This window comes from Carassius carassius, chromosome 37 (genome assembly GCF_963082965.1).
Source record: "Carassius carassius chromosome 37, fCarCar2.1, whole genome shotgun sequence".
Lineage (NCBI taxonomy): Eukaryota > Metazoa > Chordata > Actinopteri > Cypriniformes > Cyprinidae > Carassius > Carassius carassius.
Genome location: NC_081791.1, coordinates 12,156,985 through 12,171,630, shown reverse-complemented (window position 1 = coordinate 12,171,630; position 14,646 = coordinate 12,156,985).

The window sequence follows — 14,646 nt, the reverse complement described above, 5'->3', positions numbered from 1 at the left end:
GTTCTTTCTCAACGTTCTGCCACAGACGATAAGGTTCACCCTTGCGCGTTTTTTTCTCATCGTTTATCACCTGCCGAACGTAATTATGACATTGGTAACCGGGAGTTGTTGGCAGTCAAGTTAGCACTGGAGGAATGGCGGCACTGGTTAGAAGGTTCTGGGGTACCTTTTATCGTTTGGACCGATCACAAGAACCTAGAATACATTAGAACTGCTAAAAGACTCAACTCTAGGCAGGCTCTGTGGGCACTTTTTTCGGTCGTTTTGACTTTTCTCTTTCGTACCGCCCGGGTTCCAAAAACATCAAACCAGATTCCTTATGTCGTATTTTTGACCATTCCGAACGCCCGTCTACTCCCGAGTGTATTTTACCCGAGACATTAGTGGTCTCCACTCTCAGATGGGAGGTCGAATCGAGGGTCATGAAGGCCTTAGAAGGGGTAACGCCTCCGCCTGATTGCCCACCGAACCGGTTATTTGTGCCTGAGGAATATCGGTCTGAAGTCATTCAGTGGGGTCATTGCTCCAGTATAGCTTGTCATCCAGGAGTCAATCGTACCAGTTTTTTGGTTAAGCAACGATTCTGGTGGCCGTTAATGGCTCGTGAAATCCGTAGTTTTGTTTTGGCTTGCTCTGTTTGTGCCACTGGTAAGACGTCCAACCGACCCCCTGATGGGTTACTACAACCGCTGTCAGTCCCTTCGAGACCCTGGTCCCACATCGCGCAAGATTTTGTCACCGCCCTCCCACCCTCCCTGGGCAAGACTGTCGTTTTGACGGTCGTGGACCGGTTCTCGAAGGCGGCTCATTTTATCGCCTTGCCCAAATTACCTTCAGCCAAGGAGACAGCGGTTACTGTCATAGATCACGTCTTTCGGTTACATGGCCTCCCGATGGACGTGGTCTCCGACAGAGTCCCCAATTTGTGTCCAAATTTTGGCAGGAGTTTTGTAGATTATTGGGGGCAACGGTTAGTCTCTCTTCGGGGTTTCACCCCCAAAGCAATGGTCAATCAGAGAGAGCCAACCAAGATCTGGAGAGAGTGTTGCGATGTTTGGTTTCCAAGAATCCTTCCTCTTGGAGCCAACAACTTTCTATGGTGGAGTACGCCCATAACTCGTTACCAGTGTCAGCTATGGGCCTTACTCCGTTTGAGGGTAGTTTAGGTTACCAGCCACCAGTTTTTGCCAGTAAGGAATCCGAAGTCGCGGTCCCCTCCGCTCACGCCTTCGTCCAGAGGTGTCACCACACTTGGACTAGAGCCCGTGAGACTCTCTTCCAAGTGGGGGCGCGCACCAAGGCCAAGGCCGATCGCCACCGGTCAAAGCCTCCCGTATACGTCGTTGGTCAAAAAGTGTGGCTTTCTACTAAGAATATTCCTCTCCGCTCCGTCTCTAATAAACTTGCCCCAAAATTTATTGGCCCGTTTCCTGTCACCAAGATCATTAGTCTGGTGACAGTCCGCCTAAAACTTCCTCCTACGTACAGGAGAATTCACCCCGCCTTCCATGTATCCAAAATCAAGCCCATGTTTTGGGCACCTATTAATCCGCCTGTCCCGGTTCCTCCCCCGCCGCGTCTCGTAGATGGGGAACCTACTTATTTGGTTAGTCATATTCTGGACTCGAGAAGGAGGGGACGCGGATTTCAGTACCTGGTGGACTGGGAGGGTTACGGTCCGGAGGAGAGAAGTTGGGTTCCCGCTAGAGACATTCTGAATCACTCTCTGATCGATGATTACAATCGTCAGGTAAGTCCGCCAGGGAACGCCAGGAGGCGTTCTTAGGGGAGGGGGTACTGTCACGGTTCATGAATTCACTCTCTCTCTTTCGTCTAGCGTGCTGTTGTGTGTGTGTGTGTGGGCGTGGTCACTGATCAGCGATAATCAGCAGCGCCAGCTGGTTTCAATTGTTTGTCCCTATATAAGTTCAGTAACTGGTGTTTCATGTTGTCAGATCGTTGTGTTCTCCCCAGTGTGCTCTCGTGCTGTTCCTGTGTCCTTGTTCCTGCCTAGTCTTCCTGTCTTCGTCGTTCGTTCCTGGATCGCAGCACTGGATTGCAGCTACTTCACTTGGATTACTCAATCACCGGGATTCAAGGGATCGTCACTGGATCGAGCACCACCACCAGTTGTCCACCAAAGTCCCTGCATCATCTGACCATCAGCCTTGTGTCCGCCCGCCTGTGTCTCCTGTGATTTTGCTCATTAACCTGACCTTCTTGCTGTTTGTCAATAAATACGCCTTGCGTTTACATCCTGTGTCTGTCATACCTTACAGATACAGGATGCAATCTGAAGATACATTGAAATTAGTAATAATGTGTAATATGATTCCAATTTAAAATATACTATATACTAAAATATTACTATTATTTATATATTATTTTAATATGTTCTAAAATGCTATTTATTCCATTACTCCAGTCAATCCTTTAGAAATAATTATAATGCAATTATTTGAGAGGAAACATTTCTTACTATTTTAATGTTGAAAACAAATGGGCTGCTTAATGTATTTGTGGAAAGTTGAATGGTGGTCTTTATCATTTAGACTGGAATTTATAATATTTTCTTAATTCAGTTCTGAAAATATTCAGAATGACAAAGAGACAGGTGAAGATGGAAAGAGAGTTAATTGACCAGCCGGGTTTGAAATAATTAGAATATTTGTGTCACAAATTTTCTATCACTTGCCCAAATTGTCTGAACCATTACATGCAGTCGCAGGCCTCTCTTGGGCTCTGCCATAATGGTCCCCAACTCTCATTTTGAATGTATTCCCATTCAAAAAAGAAAGAGGAAGAGCAGGGAGAGTGGAAAAAGAGCCTCTTAATGTGAATATAAAAAAGAAAAAAGCAGGTGTGACATCAAACAGCTTTTTATAGCATCTCAAATAAAGGCCAACAGTGTCTTTTCTGACTAAAGTATAGTGTAGGAAAAATGACATGAAGAGTCAGAGCAGGCAAGGGATAAAATGACTTGCTTCTTCAAATCATACAAGTGTCAGGGTGCATACTAGACAGAGGACTCAGATGCAGAGTAGAGAAAAGGAGAATCTTTATTCTTGCCACAAAACACAAAATAACATAAACAATAATAAAATGCTCTGGCACACACAGAGATCTCCGAGCTGGCCGGCACACTGTGGACCACTCGCGCTGCCGGATCTCCGAACTACGGATCCTTTGGCGGGAAAACGGAAGGTGAGACTGAGACTTAGACAGTGTTGGGAAGGTTACTTTGAAAATGTAATAGGTTACAGATTACAAGTTACCCTGTTTAAAATGTAATAGTAGTGTAACTTTTTCAATTACTTTATTAAAGTAATGTAACTAATTACTTTTGAGTACTTTTTGATTACTTTTCTAAATTTGTGAAAATTAAAGAATAATAAATAAAAGCATATACATCAACTTAAATACAGTTATCTAGTAAGCATGTGATGTATTCTTTGTACTAAACTCCTGAAACATTGGTGTTTTTTTTAACTGCTGTCTCTTTGTATATGATTATAGTTTTCTCAAAATAAGTAAAATGCACATGAAGTGACACAGAGCAGTTCTAGAAATTATGTTTATGTGCTCATGTACTCCTATATTGAGGTGGCAGAGGTTGAAAACACTGCGAGCTTCAGTAGGCCTATGTGTAGTAAATGAAACCATGTCTTTGCCATTAATTTACAGGAGGGGCGGACTGAGAAAAAAATTCAGACCTGGAAATTCAAACTCATACAAACAAATTCATGCACAAAACATTTTTTTGTATGGACCTGACATAAAAAAAGTAAAAATAAATAAAATAAATACATTTGTTAAATAATTTTAAATTTTTGGTTACCAGAGTAAAACAATAGTAACCATTTTCTCTGGATTTGGATTTATAGTTAAATATTAAAATGTAAATTTTCGTAAGGGTTGTGTTGTCTGTATAGCTCCCCCTAAACCTATAAAAAAACTGATTTTTTTTCAGCTAAATTACTACTGTAGCATTACAACAGATAATAATGATGTCCTTTATATAGTATTTTGAGTGATTACTGATGAGCAACGTGCTGCTGCTTGATTAAATAAATAAAAAAACAAGACAAAAAAGCATCTTTACAGATGAAACTGACCTGAAACCCTGAACAGTAGTTCTGCTTCTTTGCTCCAGCTGTGCACTTCTACAGTCCACTCTCGCATTGATTACTCTGAGTCTGATCCAAACCGTTTGGCGGAGGCGCAGAGAGCGCGCGAGTCATGACTAACACTTCATGACTTATTAGAGATTTAATTATCAAATGGCGGATTCGCAAATGATCGCTTTAGTACATTCCGCGTGCAATTATACAATAACAATATTAAAATAGAGGGCAAAATCGGCTGCCAGGCCACCGGGAATTGCCCCGTTTCTCCCTGTGTCCAGTCCGCGCCTGATTTCCACAGACACGCAGAATGTGCAAGTCATATATTGCATTTTGGGGCTTAATATTGACAGACACTAGTCCTTGTCATGTTTTGATTCAAGTGTACTGACCTACTTTTGATTTAGTCATCCAAAATGTGGCATATTCCGTCCGCGTTAGGCATTCCGTTTTTATGACTGGATTCTACGAACCAGACTGTGTTTCCGCATTCCGGAAATTATTAGGGCGGTATGTCTCAGAATAGTCAGTGCAATTTGGGAAAGAAATCAGTTAAATCTGTATGTGGATGTGTGTAAACATTCAAATGTAATCCCCTTTGTAATCGTTAAAATTTCATAAGTAACTGTAATTTAATTACTTATTTTTTCGTAGTAACTGTAACTAATTACAGTTACAATAATTTTGTAATTAAATTACGTAACGCCGTTACATGTAACTAGTTACTCCCCAACACTGGACTTAGTGAGTTGGCGCCGATGAGTTGGCAGCCTGTAGCGTGCAGCTGTGTGTAGTATTGTGTTTTTAAGTGTTTTTAAAAGTGCTTTTAAGTGTTTTGAAATTTAGTGGATAATAGTGGATAGATTAATGAATTGATTGTTGATATGGACTTGATATCGGAAAAGTTTATGCGGGCAAAGGACTATAACACTAGCCGAGAGGCACCTGCTTTTGCATACACCTGGCAAGAACTACTAGACCTGGTACAAGGTTCAAAATTCGGGATTAAACATGATATTCTGAAGGATATATTAAGGAGAAGACATAGTGGAATTAGAGCTGGGGTGAAGAGAAATAAGAAGAGTAGAGAAAGAGCTTGGAAAGAAACCTTTAAACCAGCCCTACCATCTACCACCATGGGAAATGTTTGCTGTTTGACAAACAAGCTCGAAGAACTAGAGACACTTGTCAGGAGCCAGAAAATGTACCGGGAAAGCAGTCTTATATGTCTGACCGAGTCGTGGCTGACGGACAATATCCCTGATCTCGTGATCAGCTTTACCGGCTTCAGGACAATACGAGCGGATAGGAACGCCGAATCGAGCGGTAAGCATAAAGGAGGGGGGCTTATCTTGCTCATCAATAACAAGTGGTGTAATCCCAATCATGCTACTATTAAAGATCAGATATGTAATAAGGACATTGAACTATTGGCAGTTAGTTTAAGACCTTATTACCTGCCAAGGGAGTTCACTGTGGTGATCGCCGTTGTTGTTTATATCCCTCCATCTGCCAATGAGGAAGTGGCTTGTGACACAGTGCATTCTGTTGTCGCGCGACTCCAGGCGAAGTACACAGATGCGTTCATTTTTCTTTCTGGTGATTATAACCATGTATCCCTTTCTAAGACCCTGCCCACATTTAAGCAGTTTGTTTATTGTACAACACGGGGAGATAAGATCTTGGACCTCTTGTATGCTAACGTGAAAAATGCATACAAATGTGTTGCACTGCCCCCTCTTGGTCGATCTGACCATGATATGGTACATCTTTCTCCTTCTTACACGCCAGTTGTTAAGAGGCAGCCTGTCATTAACAGAACATTAAAATACTGGTCTCCGGAGAGAGAAGAAGCCCTAATGTGCTGTTTTGAAACAACATGCTGGGATGTTTTCTGTGAGGATTATGGGGATGACATTGATGGATTAACAGAATGCATCACCCATTATATTAAATTCTGTAATGATGACATCATGCCCGCCAGAGAAATTCGCTGTTTTCCTAATAATAAACCATGGGTAACTGAAGGTACTGTTAAATGAAAAGGAAAAAGGCTTTCAGAGAGGGTGATAGGGAAAAGGTCAAAGAAATCCAAAGAGTACTGAGGGTGAAGATTAAGGAGGGGAAAAAAGCATACAGGTGCAAATTAGAACAAAAATTGCAGCAGGATGGAGTGAAGCAGGTCTGGGGGGTTCGCTACTTGATGGTGACCAGAACCTAGCTGACGATCTGAACAGATTCTTTAATAGATTTGATAACCCAATGCCACATCAGCCTGCCACACCTGGTCTGCTGCTGCCTGGTGTTGTTTCACTTCCCTCACTCATCCCATCTATGACATCATCCCCCCATTCTCCTATTGGCGACATCACCTCCCAAATGACCTTTCTCTCCCTCATCTCTTCTCCAACTGTAACCCCACCGATGGTGCTACATCAATCTCAGGTCAAGGGTGAATTGGACCGTCTGAAGCCAGGGAAAGCAGTGGGGCCTGATGATATTGGGCCGAGACTGTTGAGGACGTGCTCTACCCAGTTGAGTGGTATTTTTACATACCTGTTTAACTTAAGTCTGTACCTACAAAAGGTCCCGAAATTGTGGAAAACATCTTGTTTGATCCCAATTCCAAAGAAGAGATATCCATCTAACCATAACGATTACAGACCTGTAGCACTCACCTCACATATTATGAAGACGTTTGAGAGACAGGTCTTTTTTTACATCAAGGCCAGTATGACAAATTACGTGGATCCTTTGCAGTTCGCATTTCAGTCCAACACGGGTGTGGATGAGGCCCTTATTTACATGCTACAAAGAACCTATGCACATCTGGACACTCCTGATGCATCTGTGAGGTTCACTTTTTTTGACTTTTTAAGCGCCTTCAACACGATCCAGCCCCAACTGCTGTGTGAGAAGATGAGGAGGATGCAGCTGGATTCATCACTGGTCCAGTGGTGTATGAACTATTTATCCAGTAGACCACAGTACGTGCGTCTGCAGAATAGTGTCTCTAATACTATTCTGAGTAAAACGTGGGTGCCGCAAGGAACCGTGCTGGCCCCGTTACTGTTTACTATCTATACAGCAGACTTTCAGTACAATAGTGGCAGTTGCTTCCTCCATAAATTTTCAGACGATACGGTCGTTGTTGGCTTAATTAAAGGAGGTGAAGAGGAGGAGTACAGGAGAACTATTACAGAGTTTGTGGGTTGGAGTAAACCACAAATATCTCCAACTTAACCTCTCAAAAACAAAGGAAATGGTTGTGGATTTTAGGAAGAGGAAGAAGACACCGATAATCCCAATCACAATCCAGGGCAGTGAAGTGGAGTTGGTCTCCAGTCACAGATATCTCGGTGTACAGCTAGATGATAAGCTGGACTGGAAGAGCCACATGGAGACAGTGTATAAAAAGGGTCAAAGCCGACTTTATTTTCTAAGAAGGCTGAGGTCATTTAACATCTGCCGTCCTCTATTGTGCAACGTCTATCAGACAGTGGTGGCAAGTGCTCTGTTCTTTGCTGTGGTGTGCTGGGGAGAGGGTGCTCGCATGGGAGATCTAAATCGAGTTAACAAATTGATTAAGAAAGCAGGCTCGGTTGTGGGGACTGAATTTGATGTGATCGAGCATGTGGCTGAGAAAAGAATGCTATCTAAGCTAAAATCAATCATGGACAATTCCTCACATCCAATCCATGTGCTGGGGTTGATCAATAAGAGCACCTTCAGCCATAGGTTGATTGCACAAAAGTGCAAGTCTGAACGTACCAGGAAGTCCTTTGTACCAGCGGCCATCAGAAGGTTTAATGTGTTATATAATGTGTTAATGTGTTCTATATTTACTTCTGTTATTGAATATTCTGTACTGAATATGCATCTGTTACTGAATATTCTATATAGGTATTATTATTTATTTTTGTTGTTGTTGTTTAACCGTAGATTGGTTGGTAATTTAAAAAGTAATTTGTTCTGTTAAATGTGGTGTCTGAGTATTAAGCTGCCGTGACAATATAATTTCCTGTAAAGGATCAATAGAGTATCAACAAACAAACAGACAAACAAACAGGTGGGGAAGAATCAGCTCGTGATCTGCACAACCCCGCCACGAATCAGCGCTGATTGCCCAGACCACGAGCTACCGAACAGACAGGACGACACAGACCGCAGGGGAAGCGGAGACGGCACCCTGCACCGTGACAGTACCCCCCACCTCAGGGACGCCTCCTGGCATCCCCGGAGGACTCACCATGTCACTGATGAAATTGATCAATGAGAGCATGATCCAGAATATCGCGAGCCGGAATCCAGCATCTCTCCCCCGGACCATAACCCTCCCAGTCTACCAGATATTGATGACCTCTACCCCTAAACCGCACATCAATGAGCCGCCGTACAGTATAGGCAGGCGACCCCTCGATGAGCCTAGGAGGCGGAGGGGCAGAGGTCAGGGGGTGAAGGGGGGAGCGAAAGGCTGGTTTAATCTTAGAAACTTGGAAAACCGGGTGGATCCTTCTAAACTGAGGGGGCAATTTGAGCCATACTGACACCGGACTAAGCACCTTGGCGATGATAAACGGTCCGACAAATTTGGGTCCCAGTTTCCGTGAGGGCAGTCTGAAGTTAATGTCCTTAGTAGACAACCAGACTCTCTGACCACACACGTAAAGTGGGGGCTTAGTACGGTGACGGTCCGCCGATGCCTTGTTCCTCTCACAAGTACGAGTGAGGGCTTCTCTGGCGATCCTCCAAGTACGGAGGCATCTCTGAATAAATGCATGCGCGGAGGGAACAACGGCATTGGATTCTTGAGAGGGGAATAGAGGTGGCTGGTAGCCTAAACAGCACTGGAAGGGAGATAAACCCGTAGATGAGACCGGGAGGGAGTTATGCACATACTCTACCATGGTCAACCTGGAACTCCAAGATGACGGTTCAGCAGACCCCACACAGCGCAGGACTCTCTCCAAATCTTGGTTTGCACGCTCGGCCTGCGGGTGATAACCGGAAGATATCCTCGCAGTCACCCCCAGCTGTTGACAGAACTCTGTCCAAAACCTAGACACAAACTGGGGACCTCTGTCAGAAACCACGTTCACCGGGAGGCCATGAATACGGAAAACGTGATCTAAGACTGTAGTCGCTGTCTCCCTTGCTGATGGCAATTTGGGGAGGGGAATAAAATGGACCGCCTTTGAGAACCTGTCCACCACAGTGAGAACTACCGTCTTGCCCCTAGATGGAGGCAAGCCAGTCACAAAGTCCATCGCTATGTGTGTCCAGGGCTGCGAAGGGACCGACAACGGCTGAAGTAGCCCTGCTGGGGGTTGATTGGATCCCTTACCCGCAGCGCAAATCGGACAGGCCGACAACAACCGTCGAGCATCCTGTGCCACGGACGGCCACCAAAACCGCTGCTTGATTATAACCTACAAGTACGAGTCGCTCCAGGGTGGCAAGCTAGACTAGAAGAGTGGCCCCACTGAAGTACGCTAGTTCGGACTGACTCAGGTACAAAGAGCAGACCCTCTGGGTATCCAGTGGGAACAGAAGCATCGCGTAGTGCCGCGCGGACCTTGGACTCCACCCCCCAGGTGACCGCAGCCACAACCCGATCGGGATGCAAAATGGCCACCGGGAGGGTGGGACTAGCCTCAGCCTCAAAAACCTGCGATAGCGCGTCAGGTTTACCATTCTTAGAGCCCGGGCGATAAGAAATGTTATTAACTCCCTATTCCCAATGTCATAGTTCCGTTCCACAGGGGTTAAACGATGAGAAAAGAAGGCGCAGGGATGTATTTTCTCGTCCGAAGTTGATCTTTGAGACAAAACTGCCCCAAACCCCACCTCCGACGCATCCAGCTCCACAATGAACTGACGAGATGGGTCAGGGGTCGTTAAAATGGGGGTCGAAACAAATCGACTCTTAAGGTTCTCAAACACAGCTTGGGCCTGCAACGACCAACAGAATTGTTTCCTTGTGGAGGTGAGATCAGTCAGAGGAAGGGCGATCTGGCTAAAGTTACGAATGAACAGCCTGTAAAAATTGGCAAACCCCAGAAAGCGCTGGACCGCTCTACGACTATCTGGGGTTGGCCAATCAGCAACTGCCTTTACCTTGGCGTGATCCATTCGGATACCTTCAGGCGAGAGAATAAAACCCAGGAACGGAACCGACTGTGCGTGAAACTCACACTTCTCCAACTTAACGAATAAACAATTCTCCAGCAGCCGCTGGAGCACTCGCCTGACGTGCTGGACATGATCGCACTGCGAAGGTCCAACTTCGTAAAGATGGTTGCCCCCTGAAGAAGCTCGAAGGCTGATGACATCAACGGCAAAGGATAATGATTCTTTACTGTGATGTCATTCAATCCACGATAGTCAATACAGGGGCGCAACGAACCATCCTTCTTCTCCACGAAGAAGAACCCCGTCCTGGCTGGAGAGGATGAGGGACGGATAATGCCTGCTACCAGAGAATCATGTATATACCTCTCCATGGCCTCCCGCTCCGGACCCGACAGAGAGTAAAGGCGCCCTTTGAGTGGAGAAGTGCCAGGAAGCAGGTCAATCGCACAGTCGTACGGGCAGTGTGGAGGCAGAGATGAAGCTCGGGACCTACTGAAAACCACTCTCAAATCATGGTAAGCCTCCGGTACATCCACCAAGTTAATCAACTCCTCCTGCAACACAGAATGAGACAAGACAGGTGGAAAAGCAGCACCCAAACACTGAGCTAAACAGAAAGGACTCCAAGACAAAAATAGAACCACGGGCCCAATCAATATGAGGGTTATGTTTAACCAACCAGGTGTGACCCAACACCACTGGAGCGGTGGGCGAGTGAATGAGGTGAAATCTAATCTCCTCAGCATGATTACCAGACAAAGTTAATGTGACAAACTGGGTGGTGTGAGCGATATTAGTGAGATGGGTGCCACAAAGTGTCCTGGCAGAAATAGGTTCGGCAAGTGCAACGGCCGAAATCCCCAGATGAGTTGCCAATCTGGAATCCATGAAGTCGCTCTCCACTCCAGAGTCAATCAATGCCGAAACCTGGAAAACAGCTCCCCCAAACTGTACTGAAGCTTGGAACTCTGAACGGCCACCAGGTGGCAGTCGAGTTGTAGTGACGCTCACCATGCACTCTCCCTTGCGTGAAAAGCATCGCCCTGCCACAGGGCATGCCGCTACCACATGACCCGCCTCACCGCAGTACAGACAGAGCTGATTATCCAAGCGACGGCGTCGCTCTCCTATTGTCAGCCGTGCTCTCCCAATCTGCATAGGCTCCTCCTCCGGGAGGATGCGGCGTTGAGACACCGTGTCACATGCTGCTCCATACGGGACCCCGGTGACGTGTTCATGGGGAATCCCCTCTCTACGGTGCCAAGAACGGAGAGTAATCCGGTCGTCGACCCGAATGGCGAGATCAATAAGCCCATCCAAGCCAGGGGGCAGCTCTAGTGAATAGATCTCGTCCTTCACCTCCTCAGCCAGGCCGTGGAGGAAGTGATCCTAGAGAGCCTTCTCATTCCAGCCGCAGGACGCGGCAAGCTTGCGGAACTGAATGGAGTAACCGGACACCGACTGCTCTCTCTGTTGAAGCAGTGACAATGCTCGTGCTGCTTCAATACCGCGTGCCGGGCGGGCAAACACCTTGCCCAGCTCCCTCGAGAATGCCTCAAACAACACACAACAATCATGTTTGCTGTCCCACATAGCTGTTCCCCACTCTCACGCTTGACCAACTAGGAGAGTGATGACGAACGCCACCCTGGATTGCTCCGTGGGGAAACAGGAAGGCTGGAGAGTGAAAGTCAGCGAGCACTGGGACAGAAATGACCGACATGAGTTGGGCTCACCCGAGTGAGCGCGAGTAGGCGCGACGAGAAGCTGCGATTTCCTCCTGCTGTCGACCCAGAAGAGAGCCCTGCTGCTGAAGAGCTCGGCGCAGCTCCGTTTCCTCTGCTGAATCCATTTATGGTGAGTAGATTCTGTCAGGGTGCGTACTAGACAGAGGAGACAGATGCAGAGTAGAGAAAAGGAGAATCTTTATTCTCGCCACAAAACACAAAATAACATAAACAATAATAAAATGCTCTGGCACACAAAGAGATCTCTGAGCTGGCCGGCACACTGCGGACCACTCGCGCTGCCGGATCTCCGAACTACGGATCCTTTGACGGGAAACAGAAGGTGAGACTGAGACTTAGAACCATACAAAACATGGGCAAAGACAAAACAATCTACTCACGACGACAGACAGAAAAGCAGAGACATATAAGGGAGTGGGGGAACGAGCGACAGGTGGGGAAGAATCAGCTTGTGATCTGCACAACCCCGCCACGATCAGCGCTGATTGCCCAGACCACGAGCTACCGAACTGACAGGACAACATAGACCGCAGGGGAAGCTGAGACGGCACCTTGCACCGTGACAACAAGGTGCTGTTTTCTAGTAAGGCAATGTTGTGACATGATGTGTTTATATTTTTTGCCTGTATTGCGAGGACCAAATATCATAAGCTAATACATATTCAAACACTATATATTCATATTATTTATATTAAGAAAATATGTTATATTTAATGTTTTTTTTTCATTGAGGCTGTTTGCTGCACTCTGTGTAGGTGACTTTACCATCTTTGTGGTCCCCAGTCAAAATGGCTTAACAACCATATTAACCCTCTGGAGTCGATTAACGAAAACGATTAAGAAAAATTCTAGGCTACAAGCTCCAGCTCTCAAAAATCCCGGGAACCAATGTTCTGTATGTGTTTTATGGCCTTATTCAAGTGATTTACCTTTTTAGTTTTTCACTAACCACGCATAACATTTTTTTTCTCAAAAATACAATCATATACATGCATGCATTCCACATATTATTATAGCCCAGTTTGTGCTGATTACAGTGAGATTAGACTTTACCCATTTAGATATTTATAAGAAACTGAAAAAGCACAAATGTCAGGGCATGACAAAACTTCTCCAGGCCCCAAAAATACCTTTAGACTCCAGACGGTTAAAATAGATTAAATACACTTTCTTTGAGGGTTAAGTTTAGGTTTAAAGAAACTACTACATCATTAGCTTAGTATAAAAACATTGGAAGTTCTCCAAAAACATTGAATTCTCCACCATGACAAAAAAAACACTGTTTGTGTGCGTGTGTAATATTGACACAGTGGCCTTCCCTGAAGCCATGTCCTGCTCTATTTATACACAGACTAGACCAGAGACACCTGTGCCAGTGATACATGTGGACACTCACACACACATGTGATACTGTTCTGTGGAAACCAACAGTGTCAGCAATGTTAAATACACTGAATTTTACTTTACTTTATATTCTTAAATTTCCCTTGAAATAGCTGTCTTCACTGTATTTCTCTTCATTTTAAGGTGCAAACTATTTTTTCACATATTTATCCAGACCCCACTCTCTGTCCATCCACCTCCCCCTCTCTCTCTTTTAGCTCACTCTGCCTTTTACAGAGATGTTGACACCTCTTCCTTTTAACATGTCTTCTTCCATTTTTGCCATTGCACTGAACACACCCATTTATCACCTCAGGCTCAGCACTGGAAAGACCGTGACCTCTTTTTTTTTTTGCCAACAGACATCATGTTGATTAACACTTCGACTTACTTTACTGCTCTTGTTTTCAAACACACACACACACACAGAGGGAAAGAGAGAGAGAGAGAAACCACTTTATTAGGTACACCTTAATAGTACGGGGTTTGACCCCCTTTTGCCTTCAGAACTGCCTTAATTCTTCATTGCATAGATTCAACAAGTTGCTGTAAACATTCCTCAAAGATTTTGGTCCATATTGACATGATAGCATCACTCATTGCTGCAGATTTGTCAGCTGCACATACATGATGCAAATCTCACGTTCTACCACATCCCAAAGCTGCTCTATTGGATTGAGATCTGGTGACTGTGGAGGCCATTTGAGTAACGTGAATCAATTGTCATGTTCAAGAAACCAGTCTGAGATGATTTGAGCTTTGTGACATGGTGCATTATCCTGCTGGAAGCAGCCATCAGAAGATGGGTACACTGTATTCATAAAGGGATGGACATGGTCAGCAACAATACTTAGGTAGGCTTTGGCATTTAAATAATGCTCAATTTGTACTAAGGGGCTCAAAGTGTGCCAAGAAAATATCCCCCACATCATTACACCACCACCACCAGCCTGACAGAAATTGAGACTTATCAGACCAGGCAACATTTTTCCAATCTTCTGTTGTCCAATTTTGGTGTGCCTGTGTGAATTGTAGCCTCCTTTTCCTGTTATTAGCTGACAGGAGCAGCACCTGGTGTGGTCTTCTGCTGCTGTAGCTCATCTGCTTCAGGGTTCAACGTATTGTGCTTTGTTCATCATGTTGACCTTGGTTGTAATGAGTGGTTATTTGAGTTACTGTTGCCTTTCTATCATCTCTAACCAGTCTGCCCATTTTCCTCTGACCTCTGGCAACAACAAGGCATTTTCGTCCACACAACT